This window comes from Carlito syrichta, unplaced genomic scaffold, assembly GCF_000164805.1.
Source record: "Carlito syrichta isolate Samal-C Ts95f unplaced genomic scaffold, Tarsius_syrichta-2.0.1 Scaffold93688, whole genome shotgun sequence".
Taxonomy (NCBI): domain Eukaryota; kingdom Metazoa; phylum Chordata; class Mammalia; order Primates; family Tarsiidae; genus Carlito; species Carlito syrichta.
This window is the reverse complement of record NW_007037784.1, coordinates 927,149-943,243: the sequence shown is the minus strand read 5'-3', so window position 1 is coordinate 943,243 and position 16,095 is coordinate 927,149.

The window sequence follows — 16,095 nt, the reverse complement described above, 5'->3', positions numbered from 1 at the left end:
CCACAGCCTTCAGGGAGCAGAGCCATGCAGGGATGTTCTCAGCCAGAGGCTGAGCACTCCATCCACTGGGAAAGAAATTGATCCTGGGTCAGTGTTAAGGGCATGACAACAGGGGGTTTCAGAACCAGAGCCCTCTGGGGACCTGGGCGTGGATGCTCACTTCTCAGGCTGAGCCCCTGGGGGCCATAAGGAAGATGATGGTAATAGCTCCAATTGATCAAGCCCTGACTGTCCCTGACACAGTGTTATAGACAGGACAAGGATGAAATTCCTATCTTGATAGCAGCCCTAGGAGGTGGGTACAGTGATCATTACCCAGATGAAGAAACTGAGGCACAGAGGAAAGAAGTCATCTAAGATTGTACACTTGGTAAGTGGGACAGCTAGGATTCAAACCCAGGCAAGGTGAGAAGCTCTTAGCTGCCACCCCTTTGCACCAGAGATCTTAGTGCACCAGATAACCCTTTGTCCACCCCCGTCTCTCCCTGCTGGTCTCTATGTTCCCTCTTCAAGCCCTGTTTCAATAGCTGTTATCTGGTCCAGCTTCCAATTTCTCAACTGTCCAAAAAGTTTTCTTGTGGTGGTGGTTTGGGTTTTGGCTGCACCAGATTCCATTGGGTTCCCCCAAGGCAGCACCTGGAGGATTAGACTCGGGCTGAGTCACCTCCCAAAGACACAGGGATGTGCACATGGGCAGAGGAGTCCCTGGGTTTCCTTAGGGCTTCATGTAGACACCAAGTGCTGGGTGCCTTCTGTCCCATCTGCCGTCTCTCCCCTTTTCCTCTCCATGTTAGAAGTTTGAAATCCTCAGGCTGGTTTCTTCTCTCAGTACAAAACAATGAAATGCCAACCTTTAGCCTTGAAATGGAAGCCCTTCCAACTCCCAGTGAGAGCAACAAGAGAAAGGAAATGGTTCCTCCTTTTCCCACTACAGAAAAATACAGGAAAATAGCTTCAATCCTATGCCTTGAAACCACTGGTGTTATTTCTCACCAAGGAATCTTGGAAAACACCCAGGTTTAGAGATGTCTACCGCATCCTGGAAAGTGAGCTTTAACCTCTAGAAATTCTGTAACGTTGATGGATCCCCTCACTTAACAATGTGCAGCCCTGGAAGTGATACCTCTCTGAGTTCCATTTTCTGAACATTAACCATATCCATGAGTTTTCTTATGAAGTCTGAAGGGGACCATTGGCACTTCCCTCTCTTTTCTCATAAAGCCCTTGGATTCCTTTTTCAGTAGACTCTGGGAGTTAAATCTTGCTTCATTTAGGACTGTCATTAGGCTGATGGCTCATTGGGCCCTTTGCCAGAAGAATCCCATATATGCCCATTACATGGCAGGAACAGCCATGCCGGAAGTAACAACAACAAACAATAATAATATAGCAGCCACCTCCCAGGCACTTGGTCTATACATCCTTTCCTGAAATCCTCACTTCAATTGTGCCTGCTCAGTACTAGGATCCCAGCCATGGTGTTGGGGAAGCCCAGGTTGGAGAGTTTGTGATGTGCCTTTGTCACCCAGCTGGGAAGGGGCATAGCCATCTCTGTCCACTCCAAGCCCTGTGTTCATAACCCACACATTCACCTTCTTTCTTGGGCCTTGGCTCAAAGTCAGACCCTATGACCACAGTCCATGCCTGTCTGTAAGTTTCTTCCACAATGCCAATGATGGCACCTGGGACAAAGGAAGGTGGAAGATGTCTGGCACAGTGCTCTTTGTGCCATGGATGTTCCTACTGTATGCCAGGTCTGTCCAACACAAGCTAGAAGTATCAAGGAAGTGTCTATGCCTTCAGGACTCCCTGAGGGAGGACTGGGAGGGATGGGAGGGAGGACCCCTTTACACATCTCCCTTTCTTAAGGCTGTTTTCTGGGACCCTGAGAGATCACTTCCTCTGACTCTCTCATTTTACAGTGGGTCACACAGCTGTGGTCAGCAGACCCTCATCTAGAATCCAGGTTGGCTGGCTCCAAGCCTAGTCTCCCTCCAGGTAATCTCCCCCCAGTGGAACCCCCTTCAACTTCTCTTTAGCCACTCAGCAATCCTTGCTCTTTGTCTCTGAGACAGAGCTGATATCTGCCATTCACACTTCAGTTTGATCTAGGGCACCAAGTTCCCCTTCCTTAGGGGAGGGGCATTTTAACCTTATCTCTAAGCATGGAGTAAAAGTCTTCCTTTTTTTCTTCTGGACTTGTGGGCTTATATCAATATGTAGGAGAGAAACGGGAAGAAACAAATAGTCTTTCCAGCACCTAACATCAGACTGGGCTCTGCCCTTCAGACATGCTAACATGTAACACATCTGTTTGCCACTCTTGGCTGAACCTTGGGTGCCCCTGTCTCCTTATCATAGCTCCAGTTCTCTAGGAAACAGGTCCCCAGGCAGTGATTGAATGCCATAGGCTTTTTAAGCTGTACAATCCTAGGGAAGAGAGACTGAGGGAAAGAGGACAGGAAGCAGTGGAAGTCGGTGTGTGAACTGTGCTGGCCTTTACTTCACAAGTCATGGAGAGACAGAGCTTGTAGGACAATGCTGATAGGGACATCTTGGGCCAAGGTATATGGTGAAATCTTGCCCCAGAAGGCTGTGGAGAGAGGATGGAGGGGGAATGCATTTGCCCAGCTGACCTCTTAGCCCAACCTCCTCTTTTTCATTGGCCAAAGTCCACCCTATTGCCTGCAGTAAGACCCAGAAAGGTTTTGCCTTTGAGCTGCATCCATGTACCCCTTTCAGTAGCTGCTTGGGAAGCTAGATCCCATACCCCACAATGCAGCATTCAGTCTGAGTGCAGAGCTTGTGAAAGGGACCAGCAACTCAGAGAATAAGCCCAGTTTTCTTGGCTCCACAACTGAAGAAAAGGGAACACCAAGCCTTCCTGGACAAGCAGCCAGTGGACCTCAAATGGTAGAACCATGTGGGCCCAAGCTGCAGTGGCTGCAGAGGCTACTGAGGCAGAGCAGGCAGCAGAAGGCCAGGAAAACCATGACACCCGAAGAAACTGAGAAGGCATAAGATGGTCTGATACCTTCAGATCCTTATGTGCCCTTCCATTATGTCCTGCCCTGTTCTAGCATGTGGAGCCTCCACTTTTGTGTGTGGAAATAAGGTCTTCTTTCTCCTTTCCCAAGATAGCATGTCCAAGTACAGTCAGTCATAGAGTCCATTTCAAGGTGGTGGCCAGGTAGGATCTTCCATGCAACATAAGGCAAGAAGATTCATGAAACAAGCTACGGTAGCTGCTGCTACTGGACCAAGACTGTACAGAACATTTAGCATCTCCTCCCACCCCCACCCATTTATGTTCCCCTGGTCTAGGTTGCCTGCCTGATGGGGTGACCCAGACCTCCCTCCCACAAAGGCTCTGAGCCCTTAGCTGTCCTGCCTGCCTTTGTTGTTGGTAGTTGCTGTAATTACCTATTGACTATTATTGGTGGTGTGAAAGTCCTAAGAAATGGTCCAGGAACCCTTGGTTCCAGACATGCTTCTCTGCCCTGTTGTATCATGACAACCTAAGCCCTCATGTAATCAGGATCAGTTACTCCAGAGTTTGCTGATTCATGAGCAGGTGATGCCGAAGCGTCCAAGTGCTAGTCACAGCTCCATTTCTGTGGGGACTTCATTGTGTCTAGTGCCGCCTCTTGCAGTATATCATGGGTTGATGTTGATATGTGTCCCCCCTGCCAAAGTCATATGTTGAAATCATAACCACTAATACCTCAAGATTTGAAGGTAGAATCTTTAAAGAAGTAATCCAATTAAAATGAAGTCACTAAGGGTGCGTGTTAATCCAAAATGGCTAGCGTCCTCATGAAAAGAGCAAATTTAGAGACAGATGTTCACATGGGAGAACATCATGTGAAGAAGGAGACAGATTGGAGTGACACCTCTACAAGTCAAGGAACACCCAATCGCGAGCAAACCACCAGAAGCTGGGGCGAGGCATGAGCAGATTCTGTCTCACAGCTCCTGGAAGAAACCAGTCCTGCCAACACCTTAATTTTAATTCTATTTTCCAGAAGTCTGTAGCTATAAATTCTTGTTGTTTAAACCACCTAGTTTGTGATGTTTGTCACAGCAGCCCTGGCAAACTCATACCAACTGGGACATCAAATCCAGAAAAGCCCAAGATGGCAGGAATGGGAGGCATCAATTCCACAAGAGGGTCACAGGGTCTAATAGGGGGAAGGGCTTCTTCTACACCCACCACTTGGCTCCCAACTTGCTATTTTGAAAATGTAGCATCATATGTCAGCCATTATTCAGTGCATTTAGTCTAGTCGGTAGGATAGCCCCATGGAAGGTATTGTCCCTTCTGGAAACTTGGCTGAGCCTCCAAAAGGCTGTGCCACTGTCCTATCAGTCTGGCTGCTTCTGAAAGACAGGGTTCATGGTAAAGCCAATGAGTCCCATGGCCTGGAATCCATTACTCTTAAGTCCTCTGCTGAGATTGAGTCCCTTGTTCTAAGTCAAGGTTTGTGGGATACCAGGCCAAGGAATGAGTCTGGAAGCCTTTCAATGAGAATGCTGAGAGAAGCATCATGGGTCTCAGAAGGCTAGTGCATATCTAGAGGATGTTTTGATCCTGATAAGCATGAATTGCTGCTCTTTCCAGGGTAGAAAGATCCCAGTGTAAGTGACCCAATACCAGGAAACTAGTTAGTCTCCCTAAGAAATGACTCGGCAATAGAAAGAACTATACACGTGAGAAGGATTCCATGTGTTGGACCCAGGCAGAGCCTCACTGTCTGCCACCATGACCACTCACTCCATGAGCCCATTGAGCAAACAATGGATGACTGAGGCACAAGGCTGATCTATGACTGGTCACCCCCTGACTGTTGAGAGACTGGTCTGTGGTCCTTCTGGTGAGCAGGAAACAAGGATGTAGCTTTGAGTCTACTCCCACTGGATCGTGAACACACTTCTTCCTGAGACCCTTCCAGTAATCAATCTTCGAGCGTTGTTCTTTTCAGTCCTCTGACCAACCAACAAAGCCATCCTCTACTGCCCAGAATGTAAATGTCTATCTCAGTTTGGACCCCTTCTATTAAGAGAAGATAGTCAAGCATACTGCTCACAGCTCTGCCTCTGCACTGTAGCACAGCAGCAATCCATGCCCAGCTTTCACCAACATAGATAGCATGGTGGCAGATAAGGCTTTGATCCTTTCCTTCTCCATGAGTGGGCCATGTGAAATCTATCCATGAGCCCGCGGGTGTGGGTTGAAGGTGAAGCAAAATTAGGTACCATGGAATTCTGAGCCACCGGTTCACATATTTACTCTTGCCTTCTAGACTTGCTTAAGGCTGATCCCAAATGAAGCACAACCATAGTACGATGAGTCTCTGCCATGTCCACCCACCACACAACTTGGAGACACCCATGACACCTATGTTGGGCATCTCAGGTTGCATTGTTGCTTGGTGTCCCATAGTGAGGAGCTCAGGCTCTGCTAGGTCCCAGTAGCACTCTGGGAGCCAATTTTCAAACAAAGGGTCAAGGAGAACATAGATTTGATTTAGATTCCTAGAGGTACAAGAGGGAACCCCCCCCAAAAAACAGAATTTATTTATAAAAAATTGTGTACTTATTCTACATGTTTAAACTTCAGTTACCTTCAAAGTACTCTCCACTTGATGCAACACACCTGTTGAGATGCTCTTTCCACTGCTCAAAACAGTTTTCAAACTCATCAATTTTGATGCCTTTTAGTGTTTTTTGTTTCACCCCTTCCACATCGGTAAGACATTTTCCTCGAAGGACTTTTTTTCATTCAGGGAAACAAACAAAAAAAGTCGATCAGGTGAGATCAGGTGAACAGGGATGGTGAGGCATGTGGTTCGTGCCATTTGTGGTCAAAAACTGCTGAACAGCCGGGCTCGGTGGCTCAGCCTGTGATCCCAGCGCTTTGGGAGGCCGAGGTGAGTGGATTACCTGAACCTGCGGGTTCGAGACCCGCCTGGGCAACTTGGCGAGACCTCATCTCTACAATAAATCAAAAAAATTAGCCAGGTGTGGTAGCGCGTGCCTGTAGTTCCGGCTACTTGGAAGGCTGAGGCGGAAGGATCGCCGGAGCCCAGCAGGACGAGGCTGCGGTGGCCGGGAGCGTGCCACTGCACTCCAGTCGGGGCAATGGAGTGAGACTCCAACTCAAAAAAAAACCCCCCAAAACCAAAAAACTGCTGAACACTTAGCGTGGTATGGGCAGGTGCATTGTCATGGTGGAAGTACCAGTCATCTGTTTGCCACAACTTGGGACATTTCTTCTGTAACACAGTTTCTCACAACAATGCTAGCTGGTACACTAATGCCTATAGGTTCCTAGAACACTTACCTAGTAGTGAAAGCCTGTACTACAAAAGGCCTGCCCTCCAAAAGATAATTCTGGGTTTTTTTGTAATGACCCTATCTTATGGAGCCTTGCTAGAGACTCTGTTCCACATTTATAATTACCATGAATAGCTCTTGTGTAATCAGATCTACTGGACCACATAACCTGAGAGGCAGGGAAGCTTGAGCCACAAGCTACACCTTCTGCAGAACATTTTTGCTCTAAGTCCCCTCCAATTGGCATACTCCAGAGTCCACCCGATAAATAGTTTGACACAATAGTCCCCATTTTCTTGGTCCAAGATCCAAAAAGACCCCAATGTGTATGCCTCTTAGTGAAAGGAAATGTGAGATGCAACAGCTTGTCGTTTATATTAAAGATGATATCCAGCACACTCTGACCTAAACACTGGTGAGAGTCACATTGGTGACATATAGCAGGCCACTAAACCACTCTGAGGTTTATTACTCACCCTTACAACATGTATATGTCTTAGTAGGGAACCTAGGGTACCCAGCACTCCCTGATCACCAAGCCAATAAGCATGATGTTATCAACACAGCAGATGTTCCCTGGGATATCAGTATATGCAAGATCCCTGTGAACTATATTAGGATGGAGAAAAGGAGAGTTGACATAGCACTGAGGCTGCACAGTGCTAGTATCCTGTTGTCCTATATCAAGGCAGCCTGCTCTCATCTTCCTTTTACATGGATGCTGAGAAGAAATTATCCAGCTAATGGGTCACCACATACCAAGTAGCAGAGGTTGTACCGATCCATTCCAGTGTAGATACCAAATCCCACACAGTATCTAGTAATATCAGTGGTAGCCCACTATTATCTGTCATGTCGCACTTCATAGTTAGAGAGGACATACAGGTGAATTGAATGAGAATACTCAAGGGCCCATCACCCCTTCTTTCTTTAAGTCTTCAACAGCTGTGTTTATCTCTGCAAGTCTTCCTCCTGACACTGACAACTTGAGTAGTTTCTGGGGCATCCACTTAGACCTTCCTAATATAATAGGTCTAATGACACAGGTCAACAAGCAGATGCATATGTGTGTATATTCTACATTTGGGGATCAGGTCGACACCCCGATCCCTTGGTCTCCATTGGCCCACACTCTAACCTGAGGATGATAATGGAGTTTCAAGTCCCCTAATGCTAGTGTCAAATCAGACTCCATAGCCACTAGTCTTTGAAAGATCTAGATATTCCTTTTTCCCTCGTCTACAATTACTCTGAGAGATGGCCAAAATTCCCTTTGAGTAAAGATTGGAAGGCTATTTACTGAAGATACCTGTGGATACATTGCAGGGTTTTCTCTTAAGGAACTAGTCTCCCCTTCAATCGATGGGCTTTGCCTCAGTTCTGGAGTGAGGGGTCACAGTTTCCCACTACCATGACTGATTTTTTGAGTATGCAAACCAAGCAACAATCTAAGTAGCTGCTCATCTAATTGACTCCTAGTGATATCATGAACTATGAGTCCAGGTCATGGACCCCTATGGGTTGAGGCAGCTTGACTGTGTCTCTTGCCTGCCACTCATTATCATGATTACATGCTCCTAGGAGGTGGTGGTTAGGTATAGCTACCTGCCTCTCCAAAACTGGGGTTCATCATTCCCATGACATCAGGGAATGCAGTTCCATGCAGCATCTTCTGCTATTGACATTGACCTGTAGGGTACAGCTACTACCATGCTTTGTGTCTATATTATTTCCTGTGGTTGTTATTGCAAATTATTAAAAACAAAACCACAAACAAACAAAAAGCTTCAGTTGTTTAAAACAGTAGAAATGTATTTTCTCACAGTTCCAGAGGCTAGAAGTCTGAAATCAAGGTGCTGGCAGGACCGTGCTCCCTTGGAAGGCTCTGGGGAAGAATCTCTCCTTGTCTCCTCTTAACTTTCAGTGGTGGCCAGCAGTCCTTGGTGTTCCTTGGCTTATTGTAGCTGCATCACTCCAGTCTCTGCCACCATCTACCTCTGTGTATGCCTGTGTCTCTGTCTCTCTTTGTTTTGAAATCTCTATCTCCTTATGAACACACAAGTCATTTAATTTAGCACCTACACTAATCCAATATAATCTCATTTTAACATGATTGCACCTACAAAGACTCTATTTCCAAATTAGATCACATTCACAGATTGCCTGAAATTAAAACTTCAACATATATTCTTGGAGGACGCGATTTAACTCACAATATAGGTACCCATGGATTCCTTTTGTTCTGAATGAAAAGAATGTTGATTCTAGATGTTAGGAATATTATGCAGCCATAAAGAAGGACAAATATATGGACTTGGCAGCAACTTGGATGGATTTGGAGTCAATCATACTCAGTGATCTATCACAGAAACAAAGAACAGAGTACCATATGTTTTCACTCGTAAGTGGACCTTGAACAATTATAATACTATAAGAAAGTATTTGGCTGTAATGGGAAACTGTCAGGGGAGGAGGGGTGGGATTGGCAGTTGAGGGAACTGCCAGGGAAGGGAGGGGCATACCTCATCAACAGGGTACTTGAATAATCAATGTTTGTATACCTAACCCTGAATTGTACCCCACATCTTTATAATTAAATAAATAAGAAAAAGGATAGAATGTCCTCTGGGCTATCCCAGAGACATAATCTAAGGTCATACATAACAAATCCATTCTCACATTCCCACTTCCCTGAACCCTCTGACCTCTTCTTAAATAGCAGTGTTGAGTAAACCAAGGAAGTCCTGGTGTCTCCACTCCATTCACTGCAGGCCACCACCAGTCCCAGCTTCAAGGGACCATCTCAGAAAACTATCAAAACCAGCTCCGGGTGTCTTGGTCATAACAGTGAATCCCAGACCAGGGATAGTTCTCTTATGTCAGTGAACTTTCCTCTATTCAGCCTTATCTATAACCTCCTAAACCTTAGCACCCCTGATTCACTCCTATGCATGGTCCCAGCACTATCAGCCAGATCCTACAATTCCCTGGCTAAGCCAGGTGCCCTGGAAATCTTTCCAGGAGAAACTCCCAGGCTGGCACGCTCTCAAGGCCAAAGGGCCGCTGTGCTCCTTTCCTATTGCTGTAACACGCTGCAGCAAATGATTACCCATTTAATGGCTTCAAACACACAAATTCATTATCTTCGACCTGTGGATCAGAAGTCTGATGTGGGTCTCACTTGGTCACATTCAAGGCACTGGCAGAGCTGTGTTCCTTGCTGTGAACTCTGGGGCAGAACCTGCTTCCTTGCCGAGCTTCTGGAAATGTCCCGCATTCCTTGGCTCCATCCTCAAAGCCAGCAACAGGCGGTGAGTCCCTCTCACATAGTGTCCTCTGGCTATCCTCTGCTGCCCTCCCACTCTACTTTTAAAGACCACTGTGATTACATTGAGTCTACCCAGATTATCCAGCATACTCTTCCCTGTTTTAAATTCAGCTGGTTTACAACCTTAATTCCATTCACAACCTTTATTCTTCTTTGTAACCTGACATATTCACAGGTTCCAGAGATAAGGTTACAGACATGGCCGGAATAGGGGCACTATTCTGCCTACCATAGCCGCTAAGAAATGTTTGACACTCCATCCTCCATCCTCCGTTCGCTTGCACGTGTTGTAGGGCAGGTGTGCAGATATCTCTGGGTTTCACGGAAAGTTTGTTTCTTCTTTGCCTTGTCATTTCAGGAAGATCTGCAAGGAAGGGGCAGAACTAGCTTCATGTCACCATCATGAAAGTATTTTTTTCCCCAAATAATTCATAGTCCCCCTTTCACACTACTAGTTATATTTCTTCAAGGCCATACAACTAGCGCTCTCAGCTTCTCCTTCTAACGGTGGCTGGAAGCGTATCTCCTGCGAGTTGATGCTTATTTTTCTAGAGAACCAACCCCAACCCCTCCCTTTCTGTCCCCGCCTGGTAACCAGAGGCAGGTCTTAGCACAGCCTGAGAGGGGAGCTGAGGTGGGAGGATTGATTGAGCCCAGGAGTTGGAGACCAGCCTGGACAACATATAGAGACCTCAATTCTACCAAAAATAAAAAAAATAAGTCAGGCCTGGTGGCATGTACCTGTAGTCCCAGGTACTCAGGAGGCTGAGGCAGAAGATTGCCTGAGTCCAGGAGGTGGAGGCTGTGATGAGCTGTGATTGCACAACTGTACTTCAACCTGGACAACAGAGTAAGACCCTGACAAGAAAGAAAGAAAGAAAGAAAGAAAGAAAGAAAGAAAGAAAGAAAGAAAGAAAGAAAGAAAGAAAGAAAGAAAGAAAGAAAGGAAGGAAGGAAGGAAGGAAGGAAGGAAGAAAGAAAGAAAGAGGAAGGAAGGAAGGAAGGAAGGAAGGAAGGAAAGAAAGAAGAAAGAAAGAAAAAAGAAAGAAAAAGAAAGGAAGAAATGCAGAATCTCAGACTCTACCCCAGGTCTGTTGGCTCCTACTCTGCGTTTGCACAAGAGTCCCAAATGATTAAAATGCACATTAAAATTCTAGAAGCGCTGGCTGAGAAAAAACAACCCAAGGGTTAAAAGCTGATGGTTTACTCAGGAGGGCACATCCAGGCAGCAGGAGTGAGAAGGAAAGTGAAACAACAAGGAGTCGGTCAAGATGGGGCATTTCTGTGCTGGCTGCTTCACGGTTCAAGCCTGGAGAAGTCAGCTGGTTGCCCTCTCTTGACACCCCTGGACAAGCTATCAAGAGGACATTCAGCCTCTTATTTCTCACACCCAAAGTGGACATTGACAAAGCCCTTGCACCTCCAGGTGCATCCCCCAGCCTCTTTGGCTTGGGAAGCCGGATCTCACAGTCCGTCATAGGGCTTTTTACTGCTACTGGGTTCTGCCTGAGATGCAGTGAGTGTGATAATCAGCCTGACCATGCAGCAGCTTCATGCGGGGTAGCAGGGGAATGGTCCAGCCTTTGCATCTGAATAACTCACTGGCCCCAGGTGGTGCCCCATACCGACCCCAGTGGGACAGGTTGGAATCACACACCATGAGGACCCCAGTGGGGCAGGTTGGACCCACACACCACACAGACCCCAGTGGTATACGTTCAGCCCCTCTTACTGAAATGCATTGGATCACCCAACCAGGCACCCCCAGGTTCACCCTCCTCATCACTCTTTCATTTGAGCCCGATATTCAGAGCATATTCTGGGGACTATGAGGTGAGATAGACCATCCCCTCTGCCACTTTTTGTTTGTTTGGTTGGCTGTTTTCTGCAGAGTGAAGGAAAATTCTCATCATCGGAAGCACTGGTGTGCAAGGGGACACAGCCCCCAAACTGAAGATGACTTAGACAATTCCCCTTTCTTTCTGCCTTTCACCTGGGAAGGGCTCAGAAATCCCTGAGGATATTAAAGAAAGTATATAATTCCAGAAGAATCTCTGGCTCCTGGAGAGATGTAATCAGAGAACTGTGACCTTGGGAAAGAAACTTGATCTCTCTAAGCCCAATTTTGTCATCTGTGACAAGGGACAATGCCAGATAACCATTAAGCCAGTTAGTGGAACTAAAGGCATGGGGCAATGGTGTATCCCAATTCTCCTGATCCCCATAGGCTGATCACATGGTGCTGTCTTAACAAGGAGCTCTTTTAAAAGAGGCAGAGACTCTGGTGGTGACAGGGGACAGCCCTGGGAGTGGCGCCACGTCCTTCCCTCCCTAACCTCCCACCCCATCTCAAGGATGTTAGGATGGGGACTTCTCCCTGGTATGTCTATGGCTGGTGGCAGCTGCATTATCTATGACACACATGTAGACACACAGAGACCTCAGCCCCAGGGCTGTCTACGCTGGGTCCCAGCCAAGGCATTTTCCAGGAAACATCAAATAGATATATTGTGTCTCAGACACTGAGCAAGCAGGAAGGACATATCCCCTTCAGAGGTCCCAGACTCCCACAGTGCACCTACCCTCCCATTTCTGTCCCTCCAGATACAAGCTTCACACACCCCCACCTCAGCCTCTCCAACACCAAGAGACATTGAGGAAGCACCCACCATTGTCCAGTGCTATATAAGACGCTAGAGGTAGACAGAGCAGCAGCCAGCATCACCACTCTCCTCACACTAGAAGTGGAAGTGAGGGCTTAATGACCATTGGCTGATTCATTCCTAAGACTCACCCTACAGAAAGAGCTCCAGATTACCAATGACTCACCGGCTTTTTGCTTCATGAGACAATATTCACTGACAAAAGGAATGAAAACATTTTTTGTGAAAGAATTTGACAGTGCAAAGTGGAATACTGCCAAGCCCACCAGGTCTCGGATAATGATCATTTTCCCAAAGGAAAGATCATCCAAGGCTAGTCTGTGGCGAGTTCCCCATCCTTGCATTTATCAATCATCCTGAGATGTAGGGCTAAAATATGGAAAGCCTCCTGCTCAGAATCTGACAGAGATAATCAATACAATGCACTCAGTAGGGTGATCTCCAAAATGCACACGCCCCTGGGTTGGAGAACACACAGTTGAACCACCGTGAGTAGTAGGTTGAGAAGTTGAAATGCTCTTGGGTGGGTGGGGGATGAGACAAGCAAGTTTCAGAGTGGAGTATAGTAAGTCCCCTACATATAAATGAGTTCCATTCCAAGAACGTGCTCATAAGTCCAGTTCGTTTGTAAGTCCAACGAAGTGAGCCTAGGTACCCAACTAACACAATCGGCTATACAGTACCAGCTCCATCACTGCTGTGTTTACACTTGTTTCTGGACATCCTGGACCTGAAATAAAGATACTATACTACTGTACTCTATACAGTACTATACGATAATGTACACAAAAGCACAACCACTTGTAGAGGAGGCACACACGTGACGATGTATGCCAGACATGTCAGCTAACTTTCATGACTGGATATGTGAATGCACATTTACATCTTTGAAAGTTTGCAACTTGAACACTTGTATGTAGGGGACTTGCTGTAGTGAGGGTTAAGAGAAGAGAAAGAGACCCTCCCAAGCCCAATTTTGTCTCCAGAAGATTCTTGCCAAAGGTAGGCTTTAGAAGGGAAAGTGTGGAATGGGTGAAGACTAGGAGGACTTGGGTTCCCTTTGGGGGATGGAGCAGGGGAAGCTTCTCCTGTCCACCGGGAGACAGGACAGAGCATGGAAAAGGCAAGAGGTGAAACCCTTCAAGTACACAGAGCAGGGACAGTACTGAAAGATTTTAATGGTGCTTTATCAGATATTAACGTGTTCTATTTACTTAGAAGTTTATAATAAATAACCCTTAGGCTGATAAGGGTTAATAACTCAAGCTCTTATAATAAGCACAATTAACCAGCCGGTTTTCCTTAGATTCAATGCTTAATGTTCCCGGCAATAGAATCCTCACGAGGGTTGCATACACAGTTATTTTATGACTGTTTATGAACTTGGGAGAAGGTAGATTTTATGAAGTCTGCCCCAAGTTAGACACCCAAAATTCACACAAATCTTTAAAAGTTAAAATAGATAACCTATTTGGTGTTAAATGTATAGAAAATCCAATGTTAATTACAGAGCGTTCACACCAGTGAACAATTGGAAAGCCTTTGGTTTCCACATTGAGTCCCTGCCTGGCATTCAACTCTGAGTGATCACTTTTACAAGTGAGTAGGTGTGGTTCCTGTGATTTGGAAACCTCTGAACTGCCTTCGGGGTTAGTCACGTGAAAATCCACACAGCTGGGTGAGGAGCTGCACAGGTGACTGCAACTCACAGGGAGGGCCATGGGTGATCACCGTGCCAGGTTCTGTGGAGGCATCTACCCGCTTCTGAAGAACAGAGTCCAGAGGGATGGTCTCCACTGTGGCCCCCATTTCCACAGGACAAACCAAAGGAAAGAGCACCTCACACAGCCTGTTTTCCTCCCTGACAAATGCACCAAGAACTTAACCCAGACCGAGTGTGGTCTAAAGCCTGCCGGGAAACACCACCTCTGTCCTTCTCGGTAGCTTCAGATGCAGCTGTGAAGTCAGGCAGCAAACTGGTTACCCCGACAAAGAGGGGCCATTGTGGTCCTGAAGGGGGTTTCAGGTATGGAGGGAACATGGTGGGGGGTGAGACGAGGGGACCTGGAGAGTGGATGGAAGGAAGGCTTCCAGGGAAGTGGAGTTGGAGCAGATATTGAAGGTAAGTCAAAGTCCCCCAGGGGGAAGGGGGAGAAGGGCAGTCCCCACCAAGGACATCCTGCAAGAGGATAGGCAGGGACCTGAGCAACTGTGAGAAGTTTACTTAGCCACAACCTGAGGGGTGACACAGAGAGTGGACAGGAGTGTGATGGGGAGGTTAGGCTGGGGCCAAGTGCATAAGGGTCTTGAATGCCACACCGAGAATTTGTCACATGAACAGGCAGCACATATGAGCATCTACTGTGTGCCAGGCTCTGTTCTTAGAAACCTGCACTTAGCTTCTGAAATCTCACATCCACCCTCTAAAGTATAGACTATCATTCTTCCTCACGTATAGGAATGGAACCAGGCACAGAGAGGCATAGGCACTTGTCATGGGTCACACAGCTTTGAAGTGATGGAACGGGGACTTTCTGCTGCAGGCTCAAAAGAGGAGGCAATCAAGTGGCATGTTTCCAAGGGATGGCTTTGGTAAAAGAGTCTGGGTCCCCATTTTGCTTGCTGTCTAGGCTGGGTGTGTATCAGAGCTTCTAGGGAGCTTATTGAGAGCTCAGAGGGCTTTCTGGGGCCCAGGTCCAGGAGAGTGTTTTGTTGTTGTTTTGAGTTGAAGTCTCTCTGTCATCCAGGCTGGAGTGCAGTAGCATGCTCAGGCTACTGAAGCCTTGAACTGTTGGCTCAGGCGATCCTTTCAAGTAGTTGGGACTACAGGCCACCGTGCCCAGCTAATTTTTTGATTTGCTTGTAGAGACAAGGTCTTGCCAAGTTGCCCAGGCTGGTTTCAAACCCTGGGCTCAGGCAATCCTCTTGCCATCGCCTTCCAAAGTGCTGGGATGACAGGCATGAGCCACCATGCCCACCCGGGAGAGTGTATTTTATTTTATTTTATTTTTTTGAGTTGGAGTCTCACTCTGTCACCCAGACTGGAGTGCAGTGGCCGCTTCCGGCCACCACAGCCTCATCCTGCTGGGCTCCGGCGATCCTTCCATCTCAGTCTTCTAAGTAGCTGGAACTACAGGTGCACGCAACCACACCCAGCTAGTTTTTGATTTATGTAGAGATGAGGGCTCGCCAAGTTGCCCAGGCGGATCTCGAACCCGCGGGCTCAGGCAATCCACTCACCTCAGCCTCCCAAAGGCGTGGGATTAGAGGCTGAGCCACTGAGCCTGACTTGAGAGTGTATTTTAATCAGCTCCATAGATGAGTCCTGCTAGGCAGGCCCTTCAAAGCCGCACAGCTTTGCCTCCCACTTGCTAGACAAGGAGATTGAGGCCCAGAGAAGACACCACAGCCCATCAAATCCCCCAAGAGGTGAGATGAGTGAGACAAGGAATGAGTGACTGAGCCCAGCTTAGAGACACTACCACCAAGCAGTGTTCTGTACTCAGATGGCTCGGGAGCGGTAAGGAGGGGAGGATATGGGAACACCTCTTGGAGCTGACACCTTCCCTAGGAGTAGACTAAGATGAAGGTCAGCAGGAATGTGGGAGGGAATCTTCAGTGACGGAGTCATGAAACCCCTGGTATTAGTTTCCTACAGCTGCTGTAACAAATCATCCCAAATGTAATGGCTTACAACAACACAGATGCTTTCTCTTGCTGTTCTTGAGGTCAGAAGTTTGAGTAAGTCTCACAGGGCTTCTAAAGGCT